General features: G+C 34.6%; 1 long non-coding RNA gene across 3 annotated transcripts in view; it reads right to left on the bottom strand.

Moving 5' to 3' along the window:
* Nucleotides 1–15,079, bottom strand: part of LOC108484475 (uncharacterized) — a 46,431-nt gene extending 31,352 nt beyond the window's left edge. The window contains exons 1-3 of one of the 3 annotated variants that reach the window (XR_008284150.1): nucleotides 14,185–14,656; nucleotides 13,804–14,107; nucleotides 11,071–11,089 (exon numbers count right to left, since the gene is read on the bottom strand). This is a non-coding gene — a long non-coding RNA (uncharacterized LOC108484475). Of the gene's footprint in view, nucleotides 1–11,070; nucleotides 11,090–13,442; nucleotides 14,108–14,184 lie in introns of those variants that run through there. The other 2 variants (XR_008284151.1, XR_001871255.2) reach the window with 2 other exon arrangements.
* Nucleotides 15,080–19,405: the final 4,326 nt, after the last annotated feature.

Below are 19,405 nucleotides of genomic sequence, written 5' to 3'. Positions count from 1 at the left end.
ATGGTAAAACTTGGAGATGTACGGGGTTTTATGGAGCACCAGAGGAGAGTCAGAAGAAGGCATCATGGAATTTAATGCACTCTGTGGATGATTGTTCCCATATCCCTTGGTTGGTTATTGAGGATTTCAGTGAAATAGTTTATTTGTCAGAAAAGAAAGGAGGGTTACCTCAAAGGTAGATACAAATGAGTAGATTTCAAGAAACTTTTTTCTGATTGCTCTCTTATAGACTTGGGGCATATTGGTCAATGCTTTACATGGGAGAGAGGACGGACTCACGCAAATAACATTCGGGAATGGCTAGATTGTTAGGTTATTAATAAAGCTTAGGGTGATTTATTTTAGAACTACAAATTGAATCTTCTTCCTCATGCTTTTTCTTATCAGAGTCCCTTATTATTATAGTCTGATTGAGGAAATAATCGTAGGAAATAGTGACATTTTAGATTCGAAGCTTCTTGGTTATTAAAGGATACGTATGAGCTGGAGGTGCTAAAATTATGGAATGAGAATGTGGGTGATGTTCCTAATAGACTAAAAGCGATTGGTGTGCGTCTTGATTTGTGGTTTTGTCGTATTAAAAATGGGAGAGTTTTATAATAATAATAAAAAGATCTTAAGATGCAATTCACTCGGTTGACTGAATCTTATCGTCCAATAAGGTATTGAGTGAAATTATTAATACCAAATTACCTCTTAATTTAGAAACGGACCGAGAGGAACTTTATTGCAAGCAATGAAACACAAAAATATAGACTTTTTCATGTCATTTTTAACTCAAATTCATGCAGTTTCATAATAATTCTTGTTGAAAAATATAATATAATTATAAAATAATTAAATTGTACTCAAATTATTAACATATTAATTTTGAATTAATTTTATAATAAATTTTCATAAATTTTCATTTATTTTCAACAAATTTGCACAAAGAGTGAAAATTGACTCAACAAAAACTGCTAGAAGCTCAAAATCGAGAAGCGTTTTTTGAAGCATTGAAGCGAATTGATTTTTCAGCCTAAAATGGTCCAAATTATGAATATTAATACATAATATAATTAATTTTTATTTTTATCCAATTTATTTTGGGTTAAATAATTATTATTAATTATATTTGAAAAGGAGTCCCAGTTGTGCTAATATAAAAGACTGATCCAACCGAGCAATCGGTCTGCCCAATACCGTCCAACATGCTGACCCAATCAGCTCAAAATAGCTAATTTATTAACTTGCGAATTAGCCCTTTATGTTTCCTTGAAATCGCATTCAAACCCTTCCACTTTCTGTGCTTTTAAAGATTTGCCCCAAGCTAAATTTAGCAAAGTTTGAAACATTCAAACTTTGCTACATGTGTGGCTGGCCAATGGGGGGTATATGGCGGCTGATTTTTTTCTATTTTTAACAACCAATCCCACCTATAAATACCCCATTCACCTATTCATTAAACACACCTCTCATTTCACACATCTCTCTCTCTTTCACTTACTTTCTCTCATTTGTTTCCCATTTTCTCTTCTAATTTCCTTTGCCAATTTCCCTATTGGAAGATAACCCTTCAACCACCTTGGATAGTAACATTCAAGTGCTTGTAGAAGCCTCAATTTAACAGAATGAACGAAGAAGGAAGAGCAGAGCAAACTAGTTAGGCTTCAGAGAAACAGTGGATTTGATTCTAGTTTTCTATCCTTTAACTTTTATTGTTGTTGTTATGAACATATCTATGAATATTTGTTATGTTGTTATTCTTAATTTAATTAAAATGACTTAAATTTAATTTGTGTTAGGTTGACTGCATTTCATCTACTTAAGTTATTAAAATTATGTTTGTGTTGTTATAGGTCTTAATAAATTGTTTGATTATGTAAAACCATGATTATGTTATACTTGCACTATGATTGTAAGGTAACTAATGAATTAATTATTAATCGTATTGAAATTGTAATTCATTAACACAATACTCAATCAGTGCATGTTTAGTCTTCTAAGGTAGTTGAGGGTTAAATTAGCAACTATATTAAATGGTACATTAGTCTTGCATAACTTACAATATTATTGTGATTAAACTGTTTCAATATGGAAATACATTGTTACCTCACTTAATCTTTTACTTATTAAAATTGATTAATTGTTTAAATTGGCATAGTAATATGTTCAAGAGACTAGTTAATTTAGCAAGTATGTATGTGCTATAGTTAATAAATTACCAAGTTACCGTGAATTTATTCGTAACAACGTGAATATTGTTTTAGTAATATTAAGTTAAGAAATGTAATTGATCTAACACAATTATGTCATATTGATTAAACTTACTTTTCAAAAATCGTACATTGGAATTTTTTACCTTTTAATTGTTCTTAGTTAATTTACTTAGTTAAAACCTAGTTTTATTCAACCCTTTTTCAAAGCAAACGATTTTCCTTCACCAAAGTGTTTTTAATTGCATTTCATAAATATTTCTTTACATAATCCCTATAGGTACAATAACTTGACATTTACTTGCTACTTTATTACTTGCTGCAATTGTGTACACTTGCACATTTCCATTGTTTCAAGCAGCGTGCATGAGCTAACTGGCTAAAAAATGGTGACAGCAACACATCCTTTTTTCCATAAGTTTGCTACAAAAAGATGTCGACGAAATAAGGTTGATAGTCTTTCAGATTCTAATAGTTTGAAGTACAAGAGTAATGAGGAGATGTTGTCGATCGCCACTGATTAGTTTGACTCCCTTTCACATTGAATGGAATTAGAAATCTCGAAGCTATCTTGGAAGGGGTTACTCCGTGTATATCCAGAACGATGAATGAGAATTGAAGCACCTCAAACCCGGCCCAGAAGTTATGACCGGATCTAACGTACCACATCAAAAACTTAAAAAAGAAATTCCATTTTAAGTCCAGAAAATCGTACTTGATGTTCAAAAGATTAATTCATTAAGGGTTAAAGTGAATGGAAGCTGTACACCAGGTAGGAAACCGGAAAAGAGGTGGTGAGTCCATCGGACTGCTTGAGTACCAAGCTCCCTTCGAATCCAATCCTAAACATGCATACCGCCATTGCCACACCTTAACGTTATGGATATTTCTAGGAAACCGATTCGATTAAGTCATTTTTAGGAAAAGTGATTAATTTTGGAAAATACTTTCATTGCGGAAGCTTTGCTTGTCGTGTTATTTTGAAATCAACTGTTGTTTTTGAAAACGCGCCCTAAAGCTATCCAATTTCAACAGTTAAAATAAGTATTACCTATCTTAGTAATACATATTAAAACCATCAAAATAAATAAGCGACCTTATTACATTTAAAAGCCCAAAACCTCAAACGTAATTAAAAGGATGTCCAGTTCACCGAAGAAAATCAAACTTTCGAACGGGTGGCCACTCAATTCCCTCACGACTCAAGCCCACTATGGTTGGGGATTTCCTACGTGGATGAAAATAAAAGGGTGAGTTTGGGAAAACTCAAGATGTAAGGAAAACCCATTCAAAGCCCAAGTCACTCAGCCTATTGGGCCTAAGCCCATTCAGTAATATGGTATCGGGCCGAGCCCTTTTCAGATTACAATAAACTAGGCCTTAGCCCCTTATTCAGATAACAAGATGGCCCATAGGCCCATAGGCCCATTTCAAAATACATGCAACATCAAGAACATATGCAAGCCCATTTGGGAGACTACTCAACCCACCAACCACTACACCCCACCCGTATCACCATACACTCCATGTGGGGAATAGCTCAACCCACCCAAATTTACACTCCACAGCTTGCAAATTTGCTGCTCGCTTATCAAAGAATTGAGGCAAAGCCTCCAAGACGTGGACAAGCCACTTTCAATACTTCCTCCGTCAATATCCATTCCATGCATCGATAATAACAACATGGCATGCAAGAAATAACAACATCAAACATGCATTTAGGTCAATTTAACCCTAAGGGTATTTCGGTAATTTATCTCCTAGGGTAAAACGTAAAATTTCCACTTTTAAAGGTATTTCAAGAATTTATCTATTTTAGGGTTTTCATGCATATTCCTACCTTTCACGTACTAATGTAATCACTACCGAGGGTTCTTACTGAATTGGGCCCGTTGTCCCATCATTCCAATTTTGGCCCATTAAGCCCAAAAATATCGAGGGCACGTAAATCATGCACTTTGCGTCCAAACATTGCGACTTACCAAAAACATTAATCGATTTACCTCACGAGCATTCGCACACTCATAAATCTACAAAATACCGATTTTCTAAGATTTCAAATTTTTCGACTTTTGCCGATCTAGACTAAGAAAGAGGGTGTTAGTTACACATCTGTTTGCAACGATATGCTGACGAGATCCACACACGAACCGCCTACAATTGGATTATTAACACGTTAATCTAACTATTCAAATACAAACTACGATTAACCCCTTACAATATTCGCCAACCACACCTACAGATCATAGTAAGTTTATAAGAAATCAATAAGCAAATCGATTAACAAATTTTGTCAATGTTTACCACATAATCATAATTTCACCGCAAGTCGTCTTCCGAGCAACAATCACTAAATCATTTATAATCGGATCTACGAGACTCCAAATCAAGTGTCGTTAATTTTTCCTGAAAATAGACTCATATATCTTCTATTCATAAAATTTTCGAATTTTTGGTTTGGCCAATCAATACCAGATTTTTCTCAAAGTTTCGCATGTTTCACTGCTTGACTAATCGACCACTCTTCATTACTTAATCAAATTTCTCATTGTACGTAATTCAAAATATGTTCTCGTTTATTCCATTTGAAACTAGACTCAATAAGCTTTAATTACATAATTTATTCACTTCTAATTCTTCTTCCACAATTTATGGTGATTTTCCAAAGTTACATTATCGTCATTGTCCCAAGCGATTTATTACCAAATCACTCTTTCACACACCTATCTTGTATGCATGTTATTTAAACATGTATATCACCAATCAATCATCACATATCTATGATTTTACTTAAGTATAATCTTCATTTCATCATTTTAAAGCACAACATGTTAGCTGATTTTTCCCTTTAACATCTAAGGCACATGCATGCTCATTTGTTTGGCTCAACTTCACCTATCTTCCATTTTTCATCAAAAGAACATGAAACAACAACCATTTCCTTCATTTTAATTCATGACTAAATGCTCACAACACAACTAAAAATCAAAATATACTTCAAGAGTTAAGGTAGAATCAAGAAGAACTCATGAACCTCAAAATAGAAACAAGGTACCAAGAACTTACCTTCAATTTTCCTCCTCCTAATGACCGAATACTCAAGAGCTTTCTCCTCTCCTTTCTCTTCTCTAACTTTCAACTATGATCAACAAAGATGGACAAAATTTTATTCTTTTCACCCCTTTTTCTTTTAATAAAACTTCATATTTCATCCATTTAATTCTTTAATACAAAAGACATGAAATTCTTATCATGAAACATTTACCTAACCCATTATCATGAAACATTTACCTAACCCATTATCATGAAACATTTACCTAACCCATTATCATGGAACATTTACCTAACCCATTATCATGAAACATTTACCTAACCTATTATCAATTTGTATCAATTTGTACCATAAATTATGGATATCAAATGTACATTTTGTCTACAACAACATGATGATCGCCACTTCATGTAAATGGGAGGTTTGTCATGCAAATCCTCCTATTTTGCACTCCTATTTATTTGGCCACTTCAATTTAATCTATAGCATTTTCAAACATTTTCACATAAGTCCTATTTCATAATTTCACCCCCTTTTTCTTATGAAACAAAAATTAACTAAAATTGTCGGTTCTATCTTAAGTTTGGGCTTTCTAGAGGCCCACTAACATAATTAAACCTATGCCAACATTCACGAGATTCCGAAAATTAGGCGTTACAACTCTAACCTCCTTAAAAAATTTCGTCCTCGAAATTTACCTAATCCAAACAGATGAGGGTATTGTTTGTTGCATCGTCTCTTCGGCTCCCAAACTCGAAGTTTCCTTCCTTAACTTGTTGAAAACGAACGACCAAAGACTCATCGTTCAACTGTTTTTCCTTAATCGATCCACCCAAAGTTGGCCTCACTTGCAACTCAACCAATGACTTCTATCATCATACGACTCGACGAGTAAACATTGCTCTCGGATCGATATATAGCTCTACGACTTAGAGCATCGGCTACCACATTAGCCTTGCTTGGGTGATACTCGATCGAATAGTCATAATCTTTAAGCAACTCAATCCATCTCATTTGCCTAAGGTTCACTCCTTCGAGTCAACAAATACTTAAGACTCTTATGGTCGGTGTATATAATACACCTTTCTCCGCACAAGTAATGTCTCCAAATCTTAAGTGCAAATATCATCGCGCTAACTCTAAATCATGAGTCAAATAGTTTCCCTCATGAGGCTTAAGTTATCGTGATTCATATGCAACCACCTTACCCTCTTGCATTAACACGCAGCCCAAACCCACGTATGATGCGTCACTGTACACAGTAAAATCATTCCCAAACTCCGGCTAAATCAACACAGGTGCTTTAGTCGAACTTTCTTCAACTTCTCAAAAGCTTCCTGCCGCTTCTCGCCTATACAAACAAGACTCTTTTCTTATTAGTTTTGTCAAAGGTGCCGCCATCACGAAAAACCTTCCACAAACCTTCAGTAGTATCCTCGCCACCCTAGGAAACTTCAGATTTCGACACCGCCCTAGGTGGCTTCCACTCTAAAATTGCTTCAATCTTTCGAGGTCCACCTTAATCCTTCTGGCAGAGACCGCATATCCTAAGAAGGTTACCTCCTCAACCAAAGTTCGGACTTGTGAACTTCACAAAGAGTTCCTTCTCCTTAACACTTGTAGCACTATACGGAGATGCTCATCATGTTTCGCTTCGCCGAATATACCAGATATCGTCAATAAAGACGACTACGAATCAATCCAAGAATGGTTGGAACACCCGATTCATTAGATCCATAAATGTTGTAGGAGCGTTCGTCAGTCCAAATGGCATAACCAAAAACTCGTAATGACCATACCGAGTCCTGAATGCCGTCTTATGGATATCCGCCTCCTTGACCCTTAGCTGATGATATCCAGATCGGAGGTCAATCTTAAAAAATACAGAAGCTCCTCTAAGCTAGTCGAATAGATCGTCAATCCTTGGCAGTGGATACTTATTCTTAATTATCAGTTTGTTCAATTGGCGATAATCAATGCACATCCGCATTGTACCATCATTCTTCTTCATGAATAGCATCGGTGCTCCCCATGAAGACACGCTTGACCTAATGAAGTCCCTATCCAACAACTCTTGAATTTGAGCCTTTAACTCCACTAACTCCTTCGGTGCCATCCTATACGGTGCGATGGACACGAGCGCCGTTCTAGGCAACAAATCTATTCCAAACTCAACTTCTCGGTTCCGAGGCAATCTTGGAAGCTCCTCCGGAAAAACATCTTAGAACTCTTTTACGGTCCTAACCTTATCCACTGTCAGTCCCTCCTCTTCTGACTGACTTACAAATGCCAAATAGACCTCACAACCTTTCCGAATCCACTTTTCGGCTCTTAATGCCGACACCACATTGGACAAATAATCCCTTTGCTCACCTATCAGCATAACCTCCTCATCCTTTATGGTCCTTAACACCTTTCATTTAGTAGCACAATCCGGAGTCGCCTTATGCTTAACAAGCCAGTCCATTCCCAAAATGAGATCAAACTCTCTAAATGGTAACTCCATCAGATCTCCAGGGATAATATTACCTTGAGTTTCTAAGGGTACATTTCTATACAGTTTGTCTACCCTAACCGAGTGACCCAAGGAACTTAGTACAGATACCCCACTCACAATCTCCTCAGAGCAGTCCAAGTCGTCCATAATCCGCTCGTGGCCTCCAACCAATATTCCGCCACATTCGGGCTATACCGACACGCCTTAAAGTTCTCCGTCTGTTAGTCCCAAGTCATTCGAAATAGATCCTCGAATTCCATTGCCGTATTTGCCCTTGGTAACCCTTTCCGAACACGAAGCATTGCTTGTGATCCTCGCACCATGATCATGAGACTCTACCTCTATTGCCGTGGTACCGATGCATCCACCACCAAGATGTCTCAAAGACCAAGATCTCGCCGAGCACTTCCTCGGCCCGATCCACTACCTCTTGTACTCATATCGTATTATCTTGATTACGAATTTTATGCATCAATTAATATTCCAAAGTTTATTACGATGTTTTATGAATCGACAAGAGTTCGAGCTTGTTTTCGCAGAATCGAAGTCTAGCTACGCTTCAATCTCTTATCGATTTTCCTATGGTTTCAGATCATCCTATCTAGAGTGTCCTAGTAGGGTTTCAAGATGAACAGATAATTCGGAAAAATATTCGAAAAATTTAGAATACTTACAGACTTGAGTAGGAGATTCTAATGCCACCTTCTAAAGATCTAAATTTTGAAAATCAAGTTTTCGCATTCTTTAAAAATTTTCGCTTTAAAAAATCTTTGTTTTTGTAAACCCATTCCACAGCCGAGTTGTTGTAATTGGGCTTTGATACCACTAAATGTAGCACCCCAAACCCGGCCCAGAAGTTATGGCCGGATCTAACGTGCCACATCAAAAACTTAAAAAAAAAATTCCATTCTAAGTCTAGAAAATCGTACTTGATGTTCAAAATATTAATTCATTAAGGGTTAAAGTGAATGAAAGCTGTGCACCAGGTAAGAAACCGGAAAAGGTGGTGAATCCATCGGACTGCTTGAGTACCAAGCTCCCTTCGAATCCAATCCTAGACATGCATACCGCCATTGCCACACCTTAGCGTCATGGATATTTCTAGGAAACCGATTCGATTAAGTCATTTTTAGGAAAAGTGATTAATTTTGAAAAATACTTTCATTGGAAGCTTTGCTTGTTGTCGTGTTATTTTGAAATCAATCTGTTGTTTTTGAAAACGCTACCTAAAGCTATCCAATTTCAACAGTTAAAATAAGTATTACCTATCTTAGTAATACATATTAAAACCATCAAAATAAATAAGCGGCCTTATTACATTTAAAAGCCCAAAACCTCAAACGTAATTAAAAGGATGTCCAGTTCACGGAAGAAAATCAAACTTTCGAGCGGGTGGCCACTCAATTCCCTCACGACTCCAAGCCCACTATGGTTGGGGATTTCCTCGTGGATGAAAATAAAAGGGGTGAGTTTGGGAAACTCAAGATGTAAGGAAAACCCATTCAAAGCCCAAGTCACTCAAGCCTATTGGGCCTAAGCCCATTCAGTAATAATGGGTCTGGGCCGAGCCCTTTTCAGATTACAATAAACTAGGCCTTAGCCCTTATTCAGATAACAAGATGGCCCATAGGCCCATAGGCCCATTTCAAAATACATGCAACATCAAGAAACATATGCAAGCCCATTTGGGAGACTACTCAACCCACCAACCACTACACTCCACCGTACCAACCATACACTCCATGTGGGAATAGCTCAACCCACCCAAATTTAACACTCCACATTGCTTGACTTTTTCGCTCGATTAACGAATTAAGGCAAAGCCTCCAGTACGTGGACAAGTCACTTTCAATACTTCCTCCATCAATATTCAGTCCCATGCATCAGATAATAACATGGCATGTAGTAAATAACAACAGTCAAACATGCATTTAGGTCAATTTAACCCTAAAGGTATTTCGGTAATTTATCTCCCAGGGGTAAAACTGTAAAATTTTCACTTCTAAAGGTATTTCAGTAATTTATCTATTTTAGGGTTTTCATGCATATTCCTACCTTTCACGTACTAACAGAATTACTACCGAGGGTTCTTACCGAATTGAACCCGTTGTCCCATCATTCCAATTTTGGCCCATTAAGCCCAAAAATATCGAGGGCACAGAAATCATGCACTTTACAGTCCAAACATTGCAGCTTACCAAAAACATTAATCGATTTACCTCACGAGCATTCGCACTCGTAAATCTACAAAATACCGATTTTCGGCATTTCGACTTTTCGACTTTTGCCGATCTAGACTAATAAAGAGGGTGTTAGTTACACACTGCTTGCAACGATATCTTGACGAGATCCACACACGAACCGCTTACAATTGGATTACTAACACGTTAATCTAACTATTCAAATACAAACTACGATTAACCCCTTACAATATTCTACCAACCACACCTACGGATCATAGTAAGCTTATAAGAAATCAATAAGCAACTCATTAACAAATTTTGTCAATGTTTACCACATAATCATAATTTCACCGCAAGTCGTCTTCTTGAGCAACAAATACTAAATCATTTATAATCGGATCTACGAGACTCCAAATCAAGTGCCGTTAATTTTCCTCAAAATAGACTCATATATCTTCCATCCATAAAATTTTCAAAATTTTGGTTTCGCCAATCAATACCAGATTTTTCTCAAAGTTTCGCATGTTTCACTGTTTGACTAATCGACCACTCTTCATTACTGAATCAAATTTCTCATTGTACGAATTCAAACTATGTTCTCGTTTATTCCATTTGAAACTAGACTCAATAAGCTTTAATTACATAATTTATTCAGCTTCTAATTCTTCTTCCACAATTTATGGTGATTTTCCAAAATCACATTACTGCTGGTGTCCCAAGCAGATTTATTACCAAATCACTCTTTCACACACCTATCTTGCATGCATGTTATTTAAACATGTATATCACCAATCAATCATCACATATCTATGATTTTACTTAAGTATAATCTTTATTTCATCATTTTAAAGCACATGTTAGCTGATTTTTCCCTTTAACATCTAAGGCACATGCATGCTCATTTGTTTGGCTCAACTTCACCTATCTTCCATTTTTCATCAAAAGAACATGAAACAACCATTTCCTTCATTTTAATTCATGACTAAATGCTCACAACACAACTAAAAATCAAAATATACTTCCAGAGTTAAGGTAGAATCAAGAAGAACTCATGAACCTCAAAATAGAAACAAGGTACTAAGAACTTACCTTCAATTTTCCTCCTCCTAATGACCGAATACTCAAGAGCTTTCTCCTCTCCTTTCTCTTCTCTAACTTTCAACTATGATCAACAAAGATGGACAAAACTTTGTTCTTTTCACCCCTTTTTCTTTTAATAAAACTTCATATTTCATCCATTTAATTCTTTAATACAAAAGACATGAAATTCTTATCATGAAACATTTACCTAACCCATTATCATGGAACATTTACCTAACCTATTATAATGGAACATTTACCTAACTTATTATCATGGAACATTTACCTAACCTATTATCAATTTGTATCAATTTGTACCATAAATTATGGATATCAAATGTACATTTTGTCTACAACAACATGATGGCTGGCCACTTCATGTAAAATGGGAGGTTTGTCATGCAAATCCTCCTATTTTGCACTCCTATTTATTTGGCCACTTTAATTTAATCTATAGCATTTTCAAACATTTTCACATAGATCCTATTTCATAATTTCACCCTCTTTTTCTTATGGAACAAAAATTAACTAAAATTGTCGGGTTCTATCTTAAGTTTGGGCTTTCTAGAGGCCCACTAACATAATTAAACCTATGCCAACATTCACAGGATTCCCGAAAATTGGGGCGTTACAAGAATCTTGAACAGGACTTTTCTTATGAGGAAGTTGTGTGGCTCTAAAATCTTTGAATCCATTGAAGGCTTTTGGAGAGGATGGTTTAGGTGCCCTATTTTATCAACAGTTTTGGCACATTGTTGGAAAGGAGGTAGCAGACTACTGTACAACGAGTCTTAATGGTGGTCATAATATTGCCGACATAAATCAAACATGGATTGTGTTGATCCCTAAGGTTAGCTATCCTAAGCTCATGACTTACTTTCGACCCATTAGTCTATGTAATATCCTCTACAAAATTATTGCAAAAATGTTAGTGAACAGATTCCAAAAAGTCTTCCACTATTGTATAAATGAGGGGCGAAGTGCATTTGTCTTGGGGCGACTAATTATTGATAATATCATCATTGCATATGAAATTTTACATTCCATGAGGAGGAAAAGAGTTAGGAAGGAGGGGTCTTTTGCTCTAAATCTTGACATAAGTAAAGCGTATGACAAGGTTGAATGGGCTTTCATTAGGGCCATGCTTTTTTAGAGTTGTGGGTTCAAAAAATTATGCGTTGTATTGAAACGGTATCTTATTCAGTGGTTATGAACAATGAGGTGGGAAATTTGTTTCTTCCTTCTCAGGGCCTTAGACAAAAGGATCCGCTTAGGTCTTATTTGTTTCTCATTTGTGGAGAGGGATCTTAAAGGTGTTCGAATTAACAAGCATGCCCTTTTATTACCTATTCGTTTTTTGCTGATGACAGTCTTATTTTTGGGAAGGCCACAACTGAAAGAGCCATGGCGCTTAAAGAAAAAATGGAGACTTATGATTAGAGTTCAGGACAATTGATAAATTTCGACAAGTCTGGTATGTTCTTTAGTTCCAATGTTGTGCGGAGAAACAGAGAGGAGATTTATCAAATTCTAGGTGTTAATCTGAATATGAATAAAGAAAAGTATTTGGGGCTTCCTTCGGTTGTAGGAAAAACAAAAAGGAGGCATTTAGGGAGGAAAAAAGAAAGGCTACTGAAAAATGTATCTAGTTGGAGTCCAAGAATGCTTTCGGTGGGGGGAAAGGAAGTTTTAATTAAAGCAGTGTAATAGCCAATCCCCATGTATGCAATTTTTTTTTTTTTGCTACCCAATTCTTTTTGTAAAGAACTTGAATATATTACTGCTAAATTTTGATAGCAAAAGAAAGCTGGAAGAAAAGGTTTACATTGGTGTTCTTGGAACTCATTTTGTATTCCAAAATGGAATGAAGGTATGGGTTTCAAAGATTTATATAAGTTTAATATTGCTTTACTAGCAATGCAGGGATGGCGACTGATAGAAACTCCAGACTCTTTAACAGTCAGATTACTTCGAGCAAAATATAATTATGGGTCTAATTTTTTGGATACCTTATTGGGTTCTAACCCATCTCTGATTTTGAGAAGTATATAGTGCTACAAAGCTTTACTTCAATCTGATATTGGGTGAAGGATTGGATCAAGGTTATCAATTTTAATATGGAAGGATTATTGGCTACCGGGGAGGAGTAAAGCACGAGTTAGTATGAGTAGAGTAGAGGGCTTGGAGTATGTAAGTGATTTGATTATCCCAAATCCAACTCGATGGGATAGACAACAAATCTATTCAACTTTTTTAGAGGAAAGAGAAAATAAGATAGTAAGTATCCCTCTCCCTACTACAAATCAATCTGATAAAACAGCTTGGATTAGAGAACATTTGATTGGTACTTATTCTGTCAAAAGTGGTTATAAAGCCCTTTTAGAGCCTTCCTAGTTGAGTAATTTGGAGCAGTTCAATTTTAAGCAAATTTGGAGTTTAATGCCAAAATTCACATTTTATTGTGGAGATTTGATAAAAATTACATTCCTACTTTTCAAAACTTGCACTTTAGAATAATTATGCACGATAATAATTGCCCGCGTTATCGGGATTGTAGTGAATCGACTGTTCATGTTGAGCGAGACTGCACGTTTGCTATGCAGGTCTGGTCAAAGTTAAATTATCGGTGGCCAAGTTATATTGCAGATTTGAATTTCAACGAGTGGTTAAACTAGCTATTCGTTAATTCTGCCAGTAATACTAAAGAGGAAATTGCCATTACAATATGGGCAATCTAGTTTGCCCTTAACAAGCAACTGCATGAAAGAGAAATGTAAAGTGTGAGGAGGTTATTACCTTTATTCGGGGATATGGTAGGGGATTATAGAGAGATGTCATGAATGTTAAAGCATCCCATACCCCGAGCCTTAATTAATTGGGAGCCTCCACCTATGAACTTGGTCAAAGTGAATGTGGACGTTGGGTTTTCTAAGGCAAATAATCGAGCAGTTCAGGGTTTCTAATTAGGAATAATTATGGTAATTTAATGGGCTCGAGATTCAGAATGCATAACCTGGTTAGGATGGTGGTGTTGGCCGAAGCAATGGCTGTTCTGCATGGTCTTCAGTTTGCGAGGGATATGGGTTTCTCGAGAGTGATCCTGGAAAGCGATTCGAAAATGGTTATTAGGAATCTCCAAGCATCGGAGGAGGATTATTCAGAGACAATGCGAATTACCTGGGATGTGAAGACTCTGGCGAGGGGCTTCGCGTCTTGTCGTTTCGAATTCTTCAAGAGAGAAGGAAATACACTAGTGCATGCAATGGCGTCTGAAGCAATGAAACACTCGTAAGATTCATTCCGGGTAAAGGATGCTCAGCCTCGGGACTTGGAACTGGGGATCTAGATCATTGTTTCCACCAACCGTCGTAGTTGCCTCCCTATTCTGTTTGCAGTTCTTGGGTGAGAATGTTTGCAACTCTATGCATCGAATCTCAACTCTCTTCCTCTAGTTGATGGCTCTGTTTGCCAATCTTGGGAGCGTTTCAGGCCGTTTTGGGTTGCTGGTTATCGAAGGGTTTGGAAGAAGCTTCTGGATGTGTTTCGTTTGTTACTTTATTGTTTCTGATTTGTTTTTTATCTGACTTTTGTTGGGTGTTGTTTTGCTTTTGTTTGGTTTGGGTTTTGTTCTACTTTTGTTGTGTTTGGGTTTTATTTGTAATTTGTTTTGGACTTCCAAGCCTAGTTAAAGCAAAACGGACCGTATTTTCAAAAAATAAAAATAATTTTAAAATAATTTTAGTAACAATTAGTTCTAAAACAATTCTAAGACATTTGTCACCTATTACATGTTGACATATCAACATAGTTTGATTTTATAATTAAATTATTAGTGAAACATTATAAAAAATAAAATAGATTCATAATTAATAAGTGCATTTCAATTAATACATACAATTAGCTAGTATCACATATATATATATATATATATATATACATATTAAATCACATATATTAAAAGGTTTTAGTTAAAATGAAAATATACACATGTACACATCCTTTTAACTTATTTCCTCCTAAATTCTTAAAATATTGAGGGCTTCACAATTTAACACATCTTCCACATAGTATAGAAATTAATTTACTTAATAACCTTTTAAAATTATCCATAAATTTGACTAATTATTTTAAATATTTATTAATTGAATATTGTCCACTTATATTTTCAATAAAATTGATTAATTTTATCTCAAATCATAAACTAATAATTCAAATGAAATTCTCAGTTTGTTTTACTTTAAAGAAAAAAGTAAAATTTTTAATTTATTTTATTTTTAAGTTAATTTAAACATTTTTAGATGAATATAATTCCTTATGCTTATAACATGGTAATACTATTCTTTTAAAAAGTCATAAAGTATATAAGACACAATATCTTAAACAATATATCAATATAATATATATATATATATATATATAGACACATAATACGCATGTTCTTTTTTCTATATTGATTTATATATTAATTAATTTAATTATTTAAAATTTTACAATAGTTCAGATTTATGTAATAACGAATAACGATAATTTTTAACATGTATACAGATTTGGTATATATGAGCATTAATTTATATGAAATTACATTAAAAATATTAAATTAAACATGTACTTAAATATTTATTTTTAAAATTAATAACATACATAAAAAATACCATATATGAGTTTTACAATTTCTATAATATCATAAACTAAAGGGTAAACTATAAAAATAATCACTTTTATTTGTCTCAGATTACATTTTTGTCACTTATATTTAAAATAATACATTTTAGTCACTTACGTTATCGTTTTGTTACGAAGTTATCACTTTACCGTTAAGCTTCATTACCTCCCTAACGACGGTCCTACGTGGCAGTCCAAATGAGTTTTAAATGCCAACTTGGATGTCCTACGTGACAGTCCAAATTAAATTTATTTAATTAAAAATCTATTTTTATTCCAACAACTAGACATCCAAGTTGACATTTAGAACTCATTTAGATTGCCATGTAGGACTGCCGTTAAGGAGATAACAGAGTTTAATAATAGAGTGGCCACTTCGTAATAAAACGATAACATAAGTGACTAAAATGTAATTTCAAATGTAAGTGACTAAAATATAATCTGAGCAAACAAAAGTAACTATTTTTGTAGTTTATCCTAAATTAATAATAAAGTATTAATATTTCTATTTTTTAAAATTATTTTTCAAACTTTACGATCTTAAAATTATTTGAAATTAATATAATTTAATAGACATATATAACAAACTCGTGCATCGCACAAGATAAAAATATATATACTACAGCAATTTAAAGTTACAATTAATGTAGAGTCAAGAGTGCCCTCTTAGGTTTCCCGAAGAAATAGTAAATATTGTGGTTGGGAAGAAGACGAGCGGTGACTCTGAAACGATGTATAATAGGAACGAGATTACTCTCCTTGAAGAAGAATTAATTCAATTAACAGCAAAAAGTTCGTTAGTCACTCCATCCGAGAATCCAACGCTGATCTGTTCGGTTTGGACAAGGAGATCGTATAATCTAGATAATCTGATAGCGCAATTAAGGAGTATATGGAAAACAAAAAAGAAGTTTGAGATTCTTATTACTGGTCAGAATTTATTTACAATTTCTTTCGAAGATGAGGGAGATTTAGAACAGATCTTGGAGGGCCACCCATGGTTTTTCCAAAAACAATTAATCATCTTCGATAGATTGACAAAACCTGTAGAGCGTAATAAGATTCAATTGATTTTCTCTCCTTTCTAGTTAAAGGTTGCCCCATGTCCACCTGAGTATGATAAGAAACATTTGATACATGCAACTGGATCTACCTTTAGGGGAGTAATTCGAGCCGAGGTAAAGGGGGAATTCTGCCGAATCAGAGTTAATTTGAATATTCAAAAATAGCTGAGAAGAGGTATCTTTGTTTCTCCGAATGGAAGAGGGAAAATCTTGTTATCCTTTAATTATGAAAATCTCCCAACTTTTTGCTTTGGTTGTGGATGGATGGGTCATGGGGTTAAAGAATGTTTGGAAAAACAATTTAGAGAATGCAGTAGGACATAAGATGAATATCCTTTCTCGCTAGCACTTAAGGCAGAATCTTCCATTATTGGGAAAGAAAGCTTAATACTTGGCTCATTACTGAAAAAATCAATGTAGTAGTGTTTTTTTCATAGGGGAAGAAGCGGCGAACAAAGAGACTGATCTACTACTAGGAGCGACATACTTGCCTCACTGGCCGGAGAAGGAAGTGGTTTCGAAATAGGATTTTATGATTCAGGAAATGAAAAAAGTAACACCCCTTACCCGTATCCAAGGCCAGAACAGGGTACGAGGCATTACCAGACTTAACCATATACATAGACGAAAACCAAGCTATAAAATTTCATTTAATTCAAAACTTTTCGAATACATACATAGACTCATATTTAAAGACATATAACGTGACATAAATAAGCACTTACACATCCATAATCATGCAATAACATGTCATTCACTTTAAACATATTTGCTTACCATGCTGTATATGATATACATTCTTACATTAACTAGAACTAGACATGCTAAATCTTATTCTCATTTTATACCATCATAATGTAGTTACCAATTAGTCCATTAAACATCCATATTCAAGGTAACATTACTCATTTTCATTTAATTCATGATCAATTGGCCTGCATTTAACTTACTGGATGTATTACCAATCATGCATAACAAACAAAATTAACTATATCATCACATCAAAACATAAAACATGGCATGATTAATTAAACTTATAAACCATAATGGATAAGGACCACATCTCATGATAATATACGATAACTCAATGCAGACTGATACATATGATCAAAGTCATAATAATAATACATATCACAAACCAACTTCCTATACATGCCATTCACCTGATATTTCTAATATTTAAATTAATTCTCCCAAAAATGATATTTTAATAGAGTGATTTTGCCTCCGATGATCTCTAACCCTGAGCCGACCTTCCAATACTAAATAAATGGAGAGGATGGATAAGCTTTACGCTTAGTAAGTCCATATGAAATTAATAAGCAATTACGAACATGCTTTTCAAGATAAAACACTATAATTGTACAATTACACATGTTCAAGTTAAGCTGTTTTATCGAGTTATAGTTACTAAATCATTCATATATAGAGCTACAAAACTCTAAATTTAGTTTTGTTAATTTTCTTGAAACTAGACTCACATACCTTTCTCCCATAAAATTTCCAAAATTTTTAGTTTAGCCAATTAGTATAGTTTATTCATAAAATTTTTCCCTATTTTGCTGTCCAATAGTTCTAACCTCTCTTCACTAAAAATTATTTATCTCATATTTCGATACTCGGATGATGTTCCCGTCCATTCCTCCTGAAAGTAGACTCATTTAGGATTCTATTCATATAAATTATAACTCATAATTATTTTTTTTACAATTTTTAACGATTTTCAAAACAGGAGATCTCGAATTCATTTTGACACTGTCTCACAAAAATTAGAATATCACATAATATAGAACTCTTTTGCTCCCCCTATTTCTTTTATATGAAAATAAACTCATTAATCTTTAATTCCATAATTTTTTTAAAATTCAATTCAACTTACATAATATTTTGTGAATTTTTAAAGTCACACAACTGCTGCTGTCCAACACTGTTTTACTACTAAAATTCACTCTTACATAATTTCACTTAATCCATTTTGCCTTATCGAAGTTCACTCAAATATCGAGCACATTGCTCATAATTTTTATAAACATATACCTACAATTATTCATCATATAATCATGTTCAAATGTATTTTTACTTAATCGATTTTCCCGTTAAACTCTTTGGAATAAGAACTGATACTCAGTTACCTGCATATATTTTCACACTTGTAGACAAGGCTATCTGGTACGCAGAGTAGCCTACACTTAGTACTACACATGCGACCAATTATCCTGTACACGTAGTAGTCTGCACTTAGTACTACACACGTGACCTAACCATCTGATACACATAATAGCCTGCACTTAGTACTACACACGTAATCGAAGTTATCGGGTACGCATAGTAGCCTGCACTTAGTACTACACATGCAACCAGTTATCCGGTACACGTAGTAACCTGCACTTAGTACTACACATGTGACCTCACAATAGATCATTCGTATTGTTTCTATTCCAAAGGCTCAACCGAGAAATTCCTCACTTTTCAACATGTTACAAATTTATTCATAGTCCTTTTTCAATTTGCAATTTATAACAAATAATCATTCTATAAGCAGTCACATTTCATATGATAACAAAATATAATAAAATAAAAAAAATCGATAAATTATTTACGTACAAACTTGTCGAATTCTCATCAAGTACAACCCATATAATAGTAATTTAACATTCAATTCATGTAACAAT

The sequence above is a fragment of the Gossypium arboreum genome, chromosome 6, assembly GCF_025698485.1.
Source record: "Gossypium arboreum isolate Shixiya-1 chromosome 6, ASM2569848v2, whole genome shotgun sequence".
Lineage (NCBI taxonomy): Eukaryota > Viridiplantae > Streptophyta > Magnoliopsida > Malvales > Malvaceae > Gossypium > Gossypium arboreum.
Note: the sequence above shows the minus strand (reverse complement) of the source record. Positions and strands in the feature narration are given on the sequence as shown.